Source organism: Acinonyx jubatus, chromosome A2, assembly GCF_027475565.1.
Source record: "Acinonyx jubatus isolate Ajub_Pintada_27869175 chromosome A2, VMU_Ajub_asm_v1.0, whole genome shotgun sequence".
NCBI lineage: Eukaryota > Metazoa > Chordata > Mammalia > Carnivora > Felidae > Acinonyx > Acinonyx jubatus.
This window is the reverse complement of record NC_069383.1, coordinates 58,423,418-58,436,695: the sequence shown is the minus strand read 5'-3', so window position 1 is coordinate 58,436,695 and position 13,278 is coordinate 58,423,418. Positions and strand designations below refer to the sequence as shown.

Here is a 13,278-nt window from a genome sequence, read left to right as displayed (position 1 = left end):
CTTGTGGCAGACAGTCTCTCCTTTGCTGTCCTGCCTGATTCTCCCTTGCAGCATATTCAATAAACTTCTATATCTCCTTTGTTCTGCATTGGGTGAATTCTTTCACTACCCATGCTGCCAGCTTCCCCCTGATTGGAATGGCACCACGGGTGCAAATCTCAGAGGAATGGGAAAATGTCAGAACCATGAATGGAGATGATGGCTAGAAAGAATGATAAAATTGTTCTCTTCCTGCTATGTTGTTGGCCAGCAAGGCATTTCTTGGAGGACTGCACCTCAGAAAAAACAGATTTATGTGAGTAAAGAATACAGATAGATATCTTGAAACTGCTTGATTATTGCAATTATACTAAAGATTTTTGTTAGATCTTCAGAGGAATATAGATTATTGGGGGAAAAAACTGTTGGAGGGGTTTTATTTGTTTTTTTTTTAACGTTTATTCATTTTTCAGAGAGAGAGAGAGAGAGAGAGAGAGCATGAGCAGGGAAGAGACAGACAGAGAGGGGGATAGAGGATCCAAAGTGGGCTCTGCACTGACAGCAGTGAGCCCAATGAAGGGCTCGAACTCATGAACTATGAGATCATGACCTGAACTGAAGTCAGATGCTCCAACGACTGAGCCACCCAGGTGCCCTTGGATGCGTTCCATTTAAATAATAGTTACATGTATGAAGAATATTGACATCACAAAGCACCATCAGTAAAATGGCTATTGATAATTTTTGTTGTCACTTCCCGACCACTGTAGCTGAGGCACAGGAGTGCAAGAACTTCTGTCTCCAGGGGTCCCAAACAGACCAGGTTTGGCCACCCACCACTAAGAAAATACAAAGGCAGGAAAACCAGCTGGTGGTGAAACCAGAAAGGAATTTATATCAGTGGGGCCATCAAGGGTAAGACAGAGGACTAACTTCTCGCAGACTGTCTCCAAAGTGCCAAAATACCTCGCGGTTTATATAAGGAAAATGTGTCACAAAAGTCGGTGGGTATAGGCAGGTAAGCAGCAAATGTCAAAATGATCATTGTCTTGGGGTCAGTCACGGGGGTCTTGCTGGTTCAGGGCAGTCCTTACACTTAATGGTCTAGTTTTGGTTCCCATCAGGAGGTGCTTTATCCATAGGGTCTATTGCCTGGGTTAAGAGATGAGCTGGAAAGAAGAACTTCATCTATTAGATGGTATAGACTGAGGTCAAACTGGTGGTAGTCGAAGTCCTCTTTCACCACCTCTAAATATTCCAGTTATTTTGTAACTTTATTGTGAAGTTTTTAATGATTGATTTTAAAAATGGGAGTCTTTCCCCAGGTTGGTTCCCTACCTCAAGCTCCATCAAGATGTGTTTAAGCTTCTGGAATGTGCCTACACTATGAAACTTTGAACAACAGCTAAGAGAAACTGAGCATCCTTTACATATTTTGCCTTGAAGTAAAAGATGGTTTCAAGGTGTCTAGCCTGGGAAGAATGATGGTAAAAGTGACAAAAAAAGTTACGTGGAAACAAACTAATGAGAGGAAAAATAGCTACTTCGCTTTGTGGACCATGGAGATGATAGGACTACAGATGTTTAAGAGCAGCCAGGAGAATATATTCAAACACCTTAAACATTAGGGATGGAGATGCCAAATTCACAGGCATCTGTGTGCTGTTGAAGGTTCGTGGTAGGTAAGTTTACTATGTGATCTTTGTCTTCCCTTCTCTAACCACTACCCAGCTCTGCGCAATCAATTTCATCTTTTGAGATTTTATTTATTTTTTCTTTCTAATAAGCTACATGACACTTTTTATGGCTATATGTCATGTGAAGGGTGGGGTCATGGGGAGACAGAAAGTTTCCACTACTCCTCTGTGAATCAGAAGAAAAGAAAAGAGACGGGAAGAGAAGAGAAGAGAAGAGAAGAGAAGAGAAGAGAAGAGAAGAGAAGAGAAGAGAAGAGAAGAGAAGAGAAGAAAGAGAAAGAAAAGAAAAAGGAAAAGAACAGGGAAAAAAGGATGCCTGCTGAGGTGTATGAATTACAAAGCCTTGATCAATTGTTGTGTAAACAGAATCATTTTGGTAACAGGAGCCAAGTCTCCTTGTTAAACTGTGCCTGATGTTTGACACCCTCTGTTGCTACTGTTTTATCACAGCTTGTTCAACATTCAGAATTCCTTTATGAGCTCTGTGAGAAGCCACTAAAAGCATTCTTTGATGATACAGTCACCTCTGGGAAACACATCTGAGCTTTAACCAAGAAATGTATGTGGGAGAACATTTCTGGTATCTTGTTTAATAGGCAAGACTATCATGTCCTCCTTTCAAATACACTTTAAATGACATCGAGTAGATTTAGAGAGATTTGTAACAAAATGGGATTGGCGTGACCATAGACTTCCTTCACCCATCCTTTTATGGAGATCTTTATGTAGTAAAATGTCCAATTATGGGCTCAGCCCAATCATTTTTTGGAACATGACCCTGTATTTCAGAATACCTCATCATTTAAAAAGTATCTCTGTTTTAATCCTTCCTGATACAAATTTAATTCACTCCGGTGCTCAAGGGTTATAGTAAGTGTAGTTACACACTGCTTTGTGCTTGCCTCACAAAGCTTCCAGCAGAAACCAATCAAGAGAGATCTCTTTAGTCTTAACAGTAGGCAGATAAGTTTGAATGAAATGTATGAACATCTTTCCACAAATGGACATCTGTACTGGATTTGTTAATCTCTGAGTAGGTATGTGTGATGAAAACGGTATGTCATTGTGGAGTTTTCTGAGTGGAGGGCTATCAGTTTGTACAAACGAGGAGTGTGCTCTCCTTTGGGGAGTTAATACCTTGTTGCATTGCCATTTATATAGCTTTGATTATGGCTCTTCCTTTTCAAAGTGGCAGGAGTCACTTCTTGCCTAAAGGAACTGTGGTCAGTTCGACAATAAAGCAGTTCATAATTCATTTGTCTCTTATTTCTTTTACTTGTAATGTATACTACAAACTGTCCTCTCTCCAAAAATTTCAACATCTCAAGTTCAACACCTCCTTTGCTTCAATCCGTAATTCCTTAGTGAGTTCCTAAACTTGCCACTGAACTACAAAGGTATATATCACAACTAGAATATGAGCAAGTAGGTCTCAAATTAAAAGCTGACGGCAATTTACTTTAGGAGACTGTGTTAAAATGAGGATTGTGGACTATGCCTTCAAGTCTTCATGTTTGATTTTGTGTTGAGGCTAGCATGATATATGTACAAGGATGGTAATCCAAATGAGAGATGTGTTCTCTAATCCAAACTTTTATCTCTATGACACTCAAATACGCCACAGACATTTGGTAACAGTGGTTACTTTTTTGTGTCCACTTGGCTGGGCTAAGGGATGTTCAGAGAACAGGTAAAATATTATTTCAGTGTGTGCTGTCTGGAAGAGATTAGTGTTTGAATTGGTAGACTGAATAAAGACCCACCCTCACCAATGTGGGTGGGCATCATCCAGTCTATGGAGGGCCTGACTAGAACAAAAAGGTGTTGGGTTAATTTCCTCTCTGCTTAAGTTGGGACATCATCTTCTCCTGCCCTCAGACTTTAGTGCTCCAATTTCTTTGGCCTTCAGGTTTGCTTTGGAATTTATACCACTGGCTCCTCCGGTTCTCAGGCCTTTGGGTTTGGATTGGATCTACACCACTAGTTGTCCTAGACTTCCAGCATGCTGGCAGCATATCATGGGACTACTCAACCTTCATAAGTGTGAGCCAATCCCTCATAATAAATCTCTTTCTGTATTCTACATATCCCATTGGCTCTATTTCTCTGGAGAATCCTAATTCAAGGACTTACTAAAACAACACTTTACGATCCTATAGCCATAGGAAGCTCCCTTAAGAATATTAAACTATTGGCCATTTAATTTTTATATCCAGTTAAACACATATTAGTATTATAGGTCAAATGCAGACCTGTGTAGAATATTGGAAGACACAGCCTCTCCCTTTGAATTTAAGACTCCAGTTTGGATCAAAAGTTGAGTAGGAAAAACTCTTTTTAGTATGTCTCCTGGAAGTTTTCTGTGTACTCTTGTTTCCACTTGGGTAAAATGCTCAATGCTTAATACTTAATGATTAATACAGTGCGTCATGTAGAGCAGCTAAGAAAGGGCTCTCAATAACATGGTGAATCACCATGTTGTACACTTGAAATTAATATAACATTATATATAAACTATACTTCAATAAAAAAGGAGGGCTCTCAGTACACAATGTGTATTGTGGTAGGAGGAATTATGTCCCTCTCCCCTCGAAGATGTCGATTTCCTAATCCCTGGAACTTTTGATTCTGTTGCTTTACATGGTTTAAGGGATTTTACAGAGGTGTTTAATTTGAAGGATCCTGAAACAATGAGAGTAATCTGGGTTTCCCAGGTGGAACGAATCTAATCACTTGTGTCTTTCAAAGCAGAGAAATTTTCCTGGCTCCAGGCAGAGCGAGATATGTCCGCAGAAGGACAATCAGAGAGATGCAGGTTGAGGATCCCACCTGATGTTCCTGGCTTTCCTGGCTTTCCTGGCTTTGAGGATAAAAAGAGGTCAACAGCTGAGAAATGTGGACAGACTAGAGAAGCTGGAAATGGAACAGAGTATTGGTGAGTTGAAATTGGTTTAATAATTTCCTAATGTTAATGTGTACAGCTCATGGGCTACTTGTTTAGAATTCATATCGCCAGACCTAACCTCAGGCATTCTGATGCATTTTATCTAGTGTGGGATTATATCTAATGCCTGATTCATTATATCTAGTCAGAAAGTTAACTTCATTTGGACAACCATTAGTCAAGATGAGCTCAAAAATCCATCGTAGCCTGATTTTATTAAAGGTAAATTGCCATAATGAGAAAGAATGAAATCATGACATTTGCAACAACGTGGATGGAACTGGAAGGTATTATGCTGAGTGAAATAAGTCAGTCGGAGAAAGACAGATACCATATGTTTTTGCTCATATGTGCATCTTGAGAAACTTAACAGAAGACCTTGAGGGAAGGGAAGGGGAAAAAAAATAGTTACAGAGAGGGAGGAAGACAAACTATAAGAGATTCTTAAATACAGAGAACACTCTGAGGGTTGATGGGGGATTGGGGGAGAGAGGAAAAGGGGTGATGGTCATAGAGGAGGCCACTTGTTGGGATGAACACTGGGTGTTGCATGCGAGTGATGAACCACGGGAATCTACCCCCAAAACCAAGAGCATACTTTACACATTATATGTTAGCCAATTTGACAATAAATTATATTTTAAAAAAAGTAAATTGCCATATTTACCTCAAAATTTTGTCCTTTTTTTCCATATTTATATTACAGAATCAGATACCCGCATAGGTACTTTTGACTGCATTTTAGTCAGCTTGGGCTTACTTCAGCAGGACATGTACTAAAATTAGAACAACACGGAGATTAGCATGGTCCCTGCGCAAGGGTGACATGCAAATATGTGACGTTAGTCCTCTAGATGGCCTCTTTCTAGAAAATTTGGAAATTTTTAACCTCAGGTTTTGAAAACTTCACCAGGGGCACTTGACCAGAAGGATCAGGAATGTCCTCCTCTGGAACATTTACTATGCATGTTTATTTGTTTAATGCGTGTCTGCCAGGCTTGTCTGTAAATTCCATCAAGGCAGAAATCAGTAGCTCCAACAAATGGCAACAGGCCCGACCCCATTAATCAAGAAGCACTTTGTTTTCAGGGACTACCATTTTGAGGTAATGGTAGGAGAGGTGCAGGGCAGGGATAGATTGAAGACATACTCAGGAAATAAAATGAGCAGATCTAACAATCTGCTGAAGGATTGCAGAAAAATATTCTTGAGCTTCAAGCTTAAGTTGTTGGATGGGCATATCCCCAGTCAAGGAAGAAATGCATTTGGTGGGAGATCAGTTTGGGAGATCATATGTTTTGGGATGTCTGTGGGAGCTAATCATCCGTGAGTAAGTGCAGATACATGGGAATCTGCACTTCTCTGGCGGGGCAGATGGCCCCCAAAGATGCCTGTGCTCGCATTCTCAGAGATGTTGTTTTCCATGACAAAGAGCCTTTGCACATGTGTTTGAAGTTAGGAATCTTAAAATGGTGAGTGTACCCTGCATTACCCAGGTGGGTCCAATCCAATCACAGACGTTCTTTAAAGCAGATCTTCCCCAGCTGCAGAGAATCCCGGAGGGCAGCGTGGAAAACCCTCAGCCTACTGTTGCTGGTTTTGACGCAGAAAGGCAGCCTTGAGCCACGAATGCAGCGTGCTAGCCTTCAAGACGCTAGAAAGGTAAGGAAATGCTTTGTCACAGAGTCTCTAGAAAGAACTCGGGTTTGCCAACACCTTGTTTGTAGCCCAGTGAACTCTGAAACTGATTTTGGACTTGTGACCTTTCAAACTGTAAGAGAGTAAACTTACGTTGTTCTAAGCTTACACCCATTTGTGTTAATTTTTAAACAACAACACTATAAAATGAATAAAGCCACTATCCTGTTTCCCCAAACAAAACAAGTTTATGAAACTTGATAACATAATTCTCTGGGGCCACATTCTCTAAAGCCAAGAAAAGGAGCAAATTCTCCCCCTCAGTTCCCTTTCATTTTGAGAGACATTTGCTTAGTTGTTGACCTCTGAACTGGGTTTTCACGGACAAATTCTTATGATGCTGCTGAGGAAGCTGGCAGGTGAGGCATGCTGTGACATCCAACAGGCAACACAGGGCTGACTCTCTACCAATCACAGGGTCAAAGCCAGATTTTGAAAGAGAAAATTTCACACTCTGCCCCAGTTCTCATTCTCAGTATCTATCAGTTTGGATTTGCTCCATCACTAGTGAAACTCATGCTTTCCTGAGAAGCGGTGGCTGAGCTGTGTTTAGGGAGGGAAGCATGGGTATCTGAGCATGGCTACACTTAGAAGCAACAATGTAAATTGGACACCTGTCTTCCATAATCTCTGATCCTTCTTGTTGAATGTTACAGTGCAGTCTCAGGAGAATCCATTGATCACCTGGCTGAGACAGTGGTGGTCAGTTTTCTCTGCTGTAAGATTACTCTTTTTTGGAACTTTTTTTTTTTTTTTTTTTTTTTTTTACATATTCTTGTCTTTGGAAGAAACCGATGATGTGCAACCCAAGCATGAGGAGCGGAGGGTTACGTTCTGCCTCCTTGAATATGGAAAATATGCATAAGTTATTTGGAATTCTGTGCATATTTGTTTAGTCTCCACTTTTCTGAGTAAAGTCTTTATAGCGGTATGGACTTGTGACTCCTATATTCTGATTTATAATGCACTACGACTTTATTTTGTTGATAACTTCTTCTGCCTTCAGTCACTGGGAGTTCTTTAAGTTTGTTGCTGTGTCCTGTTGACCTACTCATATTACTATGGGTTTTTTTTTGTTTGTTTGTTTGTTTTGTTTTTCTTTGTCTTTGAGTGCCACCTTACTTTCTGGCAATACAAGATCTCAAGATTCATCATGTATTTTTCCTGCCCCAGTCCTGGAATCAGCTTTTTTTTTTTTTTTTATATCCCCCAGGAATCCGTGGTTATTTTTATTGGTGAATGGTACTATAAACCAAGATCTGAGTATTAAGTGAGCTCATTGCTACCAGGGAGTTACTGTGTTTAGGTCCCCTTAGGTGGCAGAGTAAGGAAATTATATATATATGCATATATGTATATGTATGTGTATATATATATATATATATATATATGCATACTCTAGCCTGTGTATATATGCATACCTATAAATATCTTTATATGTGACAGTATTCACTGATACTAAGCTGAAAGTGAGTTCATGTGGAGGTCTCCAACTCTAATCCATTACCACATGGATTATTCTAGTCTCTCCCCCTTGCTTTTCTGTAGCCACCTACTCCAACTGTGAGAAAACTTGCTCCCACCATCCGTTTTCATTTAATTAATTGTTTGATCCCAGGAGAGATGTGTTTCAAGTGTTAACACATATCCCCAGGAGATGCAACTTTGTTGACTAGAATACAGCTCTGATGTGTAGTTCCAATTAACTTTAGAGATCTTATTTCCTACATAGGTTAGCAACTTTTCCTCCACCCCCTTTAATGACATTGTTTCAGATATTTGTAACTCTGTTAGATTCTTTGTCCCATTCTGTGTTTGGTCTTGAGATCCCATAACTTCTTAAAGGATATATTTTTAAGTGCATATATAAAGGTTCATTTTTGTGCTGTAAGGTTCAGCAGGTTTTAGTAAGTGCACAGTACCATATATCCACCCTTGGATTTTTCTATAGAATAGTTTTATGATACTAAAAGCTTCTGTGCTCCACCAATTTAACATCTCTCTAACCTCTAGCCACCTGTTCATTCATTATCTTCACAGTTTTACCTTTTCTGGAATGTCTTATAAATGGCATCATGCAGTTTGTAGCTTTTGCAAACTGTTTTTTTTTCATTTATTACAATGCATTTCAGATTCATGTGTCTGCACGATTTGATAGCTCATGACTTTTTATCACTGAATAGTATTCTTTTGAATGGATACACAACTTTGTTTTTTCCTCCATTCACCTGTTGAAGGGTATTTTTGCCACTTCCCCTTTTTTTACATTTATGAATAAAGTGGCTGGCTATAATGATTCACATGCAAGTGTTTGTGTGGACTTGAGTTTTCAACTAAAGAAGGTAAATGTTCAAGTCCTTGCCCATTTTTTATCAGATTATTTTTCTTTTGAGTTATAGGAGTGCCTTATATATTTTGGAAATTCACTCCTTATCATATTGATGCTTTTCAAATATTTTTTCCCATTCTGTAGGTGGCCTTTTCATGCCAGTGATTATTTCCTTTCCTGCAAGAACTATTTTAGTTGGTACTCACACATGTCTATTTTTGCTTTTGTTGTCTGCCCTTTTACTGTTCTATTTACCAAAAAACCCATTGCTGAGACTAATGTCAAGAAGCTTTTCTCTTATGTTCTAAGAGTTCTGCAGTTTCAGGTCTTATGTTGAAATCTTTAATCCATTTGAGTTGACTTTTGCATATGTGTAAGGTAGGGCATAATTTCATTTCTTTTCTTCCTTTCTTTCTTTCTCTCTCCATCCCTCCATTCCCTTGTTTTTTTGTACATATGGGTAGCCCGTTTTCCCAGCACCATTTGGTGAAGAGACTGTCCGTTCCCCATTCTGTGTCCTTGGCATCCTTGTCTAGGATGAGTTGACTGTATGGGGTAGGATTATTTGTGGGCTCTGATTTTATTTCTTTGTCTATATGTCTGTATTTATGCCAGTACCATGCTATTTGAATGAATGTAGCTGTAGTGTATACACGTTGCACTGTATGTTTTAAATTAAGAAGTATGATGCCTCCAGCTTTGTTATTTAAGACGAGTTTCACCATTGGTGGGCTTCTATAGTTCCATACCAATTTGAAAATTGTTTTTTTTTTCTATTTCTATAAAAAATTTTGATGGGTATAGTATCAAATCTGTAGATCACTTTAAATAGTATGAACATTTTAACAATATTAAGTCTTCAAATTTATAAATGCAGGATGTCTTTCCATGTATTTGTGTGTCTTCTTATTTCTGTCATCAATGTTTTCTAGATTTTACCATACAAATCTTACACCTTCTTGGTTAAATTTAATCCTAAGCATTGTATTTTTTCTGATGCTGTTGTCAATAGAATTGTTTCTTTTATTTTCTTTTCAGATATTTTGTTGTTAGTGTATAGAAATGTACCTGGTTTTTATATGTATATTTATATTTCCTGCAACTTCACTGAATTTGTTGATTAGCTCCAACGGTTTTTGGTGGAGTCTTATGGTATTCTACTTACAGGATCATGTTACCTGCCAACAGGTAATTTTATCTGACTTTTTTTCTGATTTGGTTACCTTTTATTTCTTTCCTGATGGCTCTGGCTAGGACTTCCAGTACTCTGTTGGATAGAAGTGGTGAGTGGACACTTTGTCTCATTCCTGATTTTAGAGGAAAAAAATTCAACATTACACCATTGAGTATGATGTTAGCTATGGGCTTGTTATATGTGGCCTATTTTATGTTGAGTAATGTTCTTTCCATTCCTTGATGCTTGAGGTTTTTTGTTTTTTTTGTTTTTATCATGAAACACTGTTGAATTTGTGAAATGTTTTCCTACATCTGTTGTTGATATGATCATGTTATTTTTATCCTTCATTATGTTAGTGTGATATGTCACACTGATTTGCATAGGTTGAAATATCCTTGCATCCCAAGGATAAATATCACTTGGTCATGGTGTATGATCCTTTTAATGTGCTCTTGAATTTGTTTTGCTAGTATTTGGTGAGGATTTTTACACAATCATAAAATGATTTGGGCAGTTTTTCTCCTCAATGTTTTGCAAAGTGTTTGACAAAGATTCATATTCATCAACATAATGAACAGGCAATATGTGAAATGGGAGAAAATATTTACAAACCATACATCTGATAAAGTGTTGGTTTCCAAGATAAGTAAGGGACTCTTTTTTTTTTTTCATTAAGGATATTTTATTTAGGGAATAACATATGTAAATAAAGTTTTAATATCATAATAAAGTTCAGAGGCATGAATTACAGGCTAATCCTGCAGGAAACCTCCCTGTGTCTACATTAGATTTATTTTTATTTTTTATTTTTGTAATATGAAATTTATTGTCAAATTGGTTTCCATACAACATCCAGTGCTCATCCCAACAGGTGCACTCCTCAATGCCCATCACCTACCCTCTCCTTCCTCCCACCCCCCATCAACCCTCAGTTTATTCTCAGTTTTTAAGAGTCTCTTATGGTTTGGCTCTCTCCCTCTCTAACTTCTTTTTAGTACAAAAAAAATCTGATTTAAAAAAATGGGCAAGAAACTTAAATAGTCATTTACATAATGTATCTGAAAACTTATGTACACATAGATACCTGTATGTGTATTATTATAGCAGCTTTATTCATAATTGACCCAAACAGGAAACAACAAAGATGTTCTTCAGTAGGTGAATGGCCAACTAAAGGTGTCAAACATCATTAATTATTGGGAAGTTCAAATCAAAATTACAATGCAGTATCACTTCACATCTGTTAGAGTAATTATCTAAAAAACAAATGATAACAAAGGTTGAGCTTGTAGAGGAATTGGAATCCTTGTGTACTGTCGTTGGACACACAAAATGCTGCAGCGGCTATGGAAAGAGCATCGAGATTCCTCAAAACATTAAAAATAGAAATACTATATAATTCAGTAATCTCACTTCTGAGTGTTGGCCCAACTGAATCAAAATAAGAATCTTGAAGAGATATCTTCACTCCTATGCTCATTTCACTACTAACAACAGTAGCTATGACATGGAAACAACCTGTATCCGTGGACAGATGGATGGTAAAGATAGTATGATATTTAAATATAATGTAGTATTCTTCAGCCTTCAAAAATAAGGAAATCCTGCCATCTGAGAAGCATGGATGAACCTGGAGGACATTGTGCTAAGCGAAGTAAGCCAGTCACAGAAGGCCAAATACTGTGTGATTCAGCTGCAGGTACCCAGAGTAGTCAGAATCATGGGAGCTTAATCTGTAGTGTTTGCCAGGGCCTCGGCATGGGGCAAACATTATTCGCTTGTTATAAAGTTTGAGTTATACTAGGTGAATATGTTCTAGGTGTCTGCTGTACAACATAGTGCCTATAGTTAATAATAAGGTATATGCACTTCATAGTTTAAGAAGGTAAATATCTATTAAATATTACAACACACATGAAAACCCCAAAGGAACACAAGGAAATCCTGGAAGGTGTCCAATATATCTCTTATCTTGATGGTGGTGGTGGTATCATGGATGTTTGCATATGTCCAAACTCATCAAATTATATATAATATGTGCAGTTTTTAAAACGAGTTATGCCTCAATAAGGCTGCATAAAAAAGAAAAATAAGAGTAGTTCATGGGTACAACTTATAGGAAAAAGTAAGTTAGGTAAATACCTAAAGAACATGATTCTACAATTCTAATACATTTCTTCTTTATTGTCTGTAATTTCTGGTTCTCCTCAGCATGGGCCCATTTATTTATTCTCTCACCTTTATTTATTTCTCTCCACATTAAAAAGACACTCAAAATTTTCACTCAACATGAAAAACAGGTATTCTTATTCCAATTCATTAGAAAAGAAGGCTAATTATAAACTTTATTAAAAAGAATATAGGTTTTCAAACTGTGTTAAGGAACATGTTATCAACAGAGTGTCTAAGGATTTATCAACATGTCTTTTTTTTCTTTTCATCACTCTGGTTTCCTTACCCACCCTCCTTTCATGTATCTATTTTATAGCAAAATTCATAGCATCATATACATCAGAAAGGAAGTAGAAATCTGTACTACTAGACTATACCTACCAATATTTAAGTTGATCAGAAAATAGTAGGAATGCAAACATCCCTAAATGGCATCTGATGATGAGGTGATGAGAATTAAAAAAAAGAAAGAAAGAAAGAAAAATAAATTGCTAAGCAAAATTTACACTCAAGATCTATACATCAGAGATGCAGAATACTTGATAAACCTTTAGTACTTAATTTCTGCAGAAGAGAGATGATTTCCCCTAAGACCAAGGACTAAAAGAACATGAAATGTTTCACATGTGAGGTGAACAAATACTGAGTATAAACTGTAAGAAGACAATTTTTTTTTATCTGGAGGATTTTACAATTCTTAATACAAGGTAAGTTATCACTAACATAAATATAAAGAGTTTGAGGAATTCAGAAGGAGAAGGAATGTGTCTAATTAGGAAAACCTCATTAGGCTTTAAGGAGGAGGGAGCACTTGACAGATAAGAATTTGACAAATGGGAACAGAATGGGCAAACCTAGAGGTGGAAAAAGATCGTGAATATTTACGAAACATGAAATAATCCTGCATAGCTTTTGGGTAGGCTAACAGTGAACAGTAAGTTAGAAATTGAACAAGGCTTATATTTTTGGAAATCCCTAAAAGTCCTACAAAATTGTATTTAATTCACTAGACAATAAGATGCCATTGAAGATGTTCAGGACCATTACTTTGCAAAAATAATTAAGGCAAATTAGATGAAACAACAAAAATGAGAATGAAGAGGTCATTGGTGTTTTCCCTCTAAGTCTGGATTTCAGACACGAGTGTGCATGACAATAGTGTGGAGAGTAAACTAAAAAGCCAGTGACTGGTCCCAGCCCCTGAGACAATGATCCAGGTACCTTAACAAGCAGTTAAGGCAGTTCTGTGCATATTAAAGCCTGAGTGTCTAAGTGACAGATG

The 13,278-nt window shown here is 37.6% G+C and overlaps 1 non-coding gene across 1 annotated transcript; it reads left to right on the top strand.

Annotated features, from left to right (window-relative positions):
- Nucleotides 1-5,373: 5,373 nt before the first annotated feature.
- On the top strand, nt 5,374-5,476 carry LOC113603104 (U6 spliceosomal RNA). Its single transcript, XR_003424658.1, has one exon. It is a non-coding gene; the product is annotated as a U6 spliceosomal RNA (small nuclear RNA).
- The last annotated feature ends 7,802 nt before the right edge of the window (nt 5,477-13,278 follow it).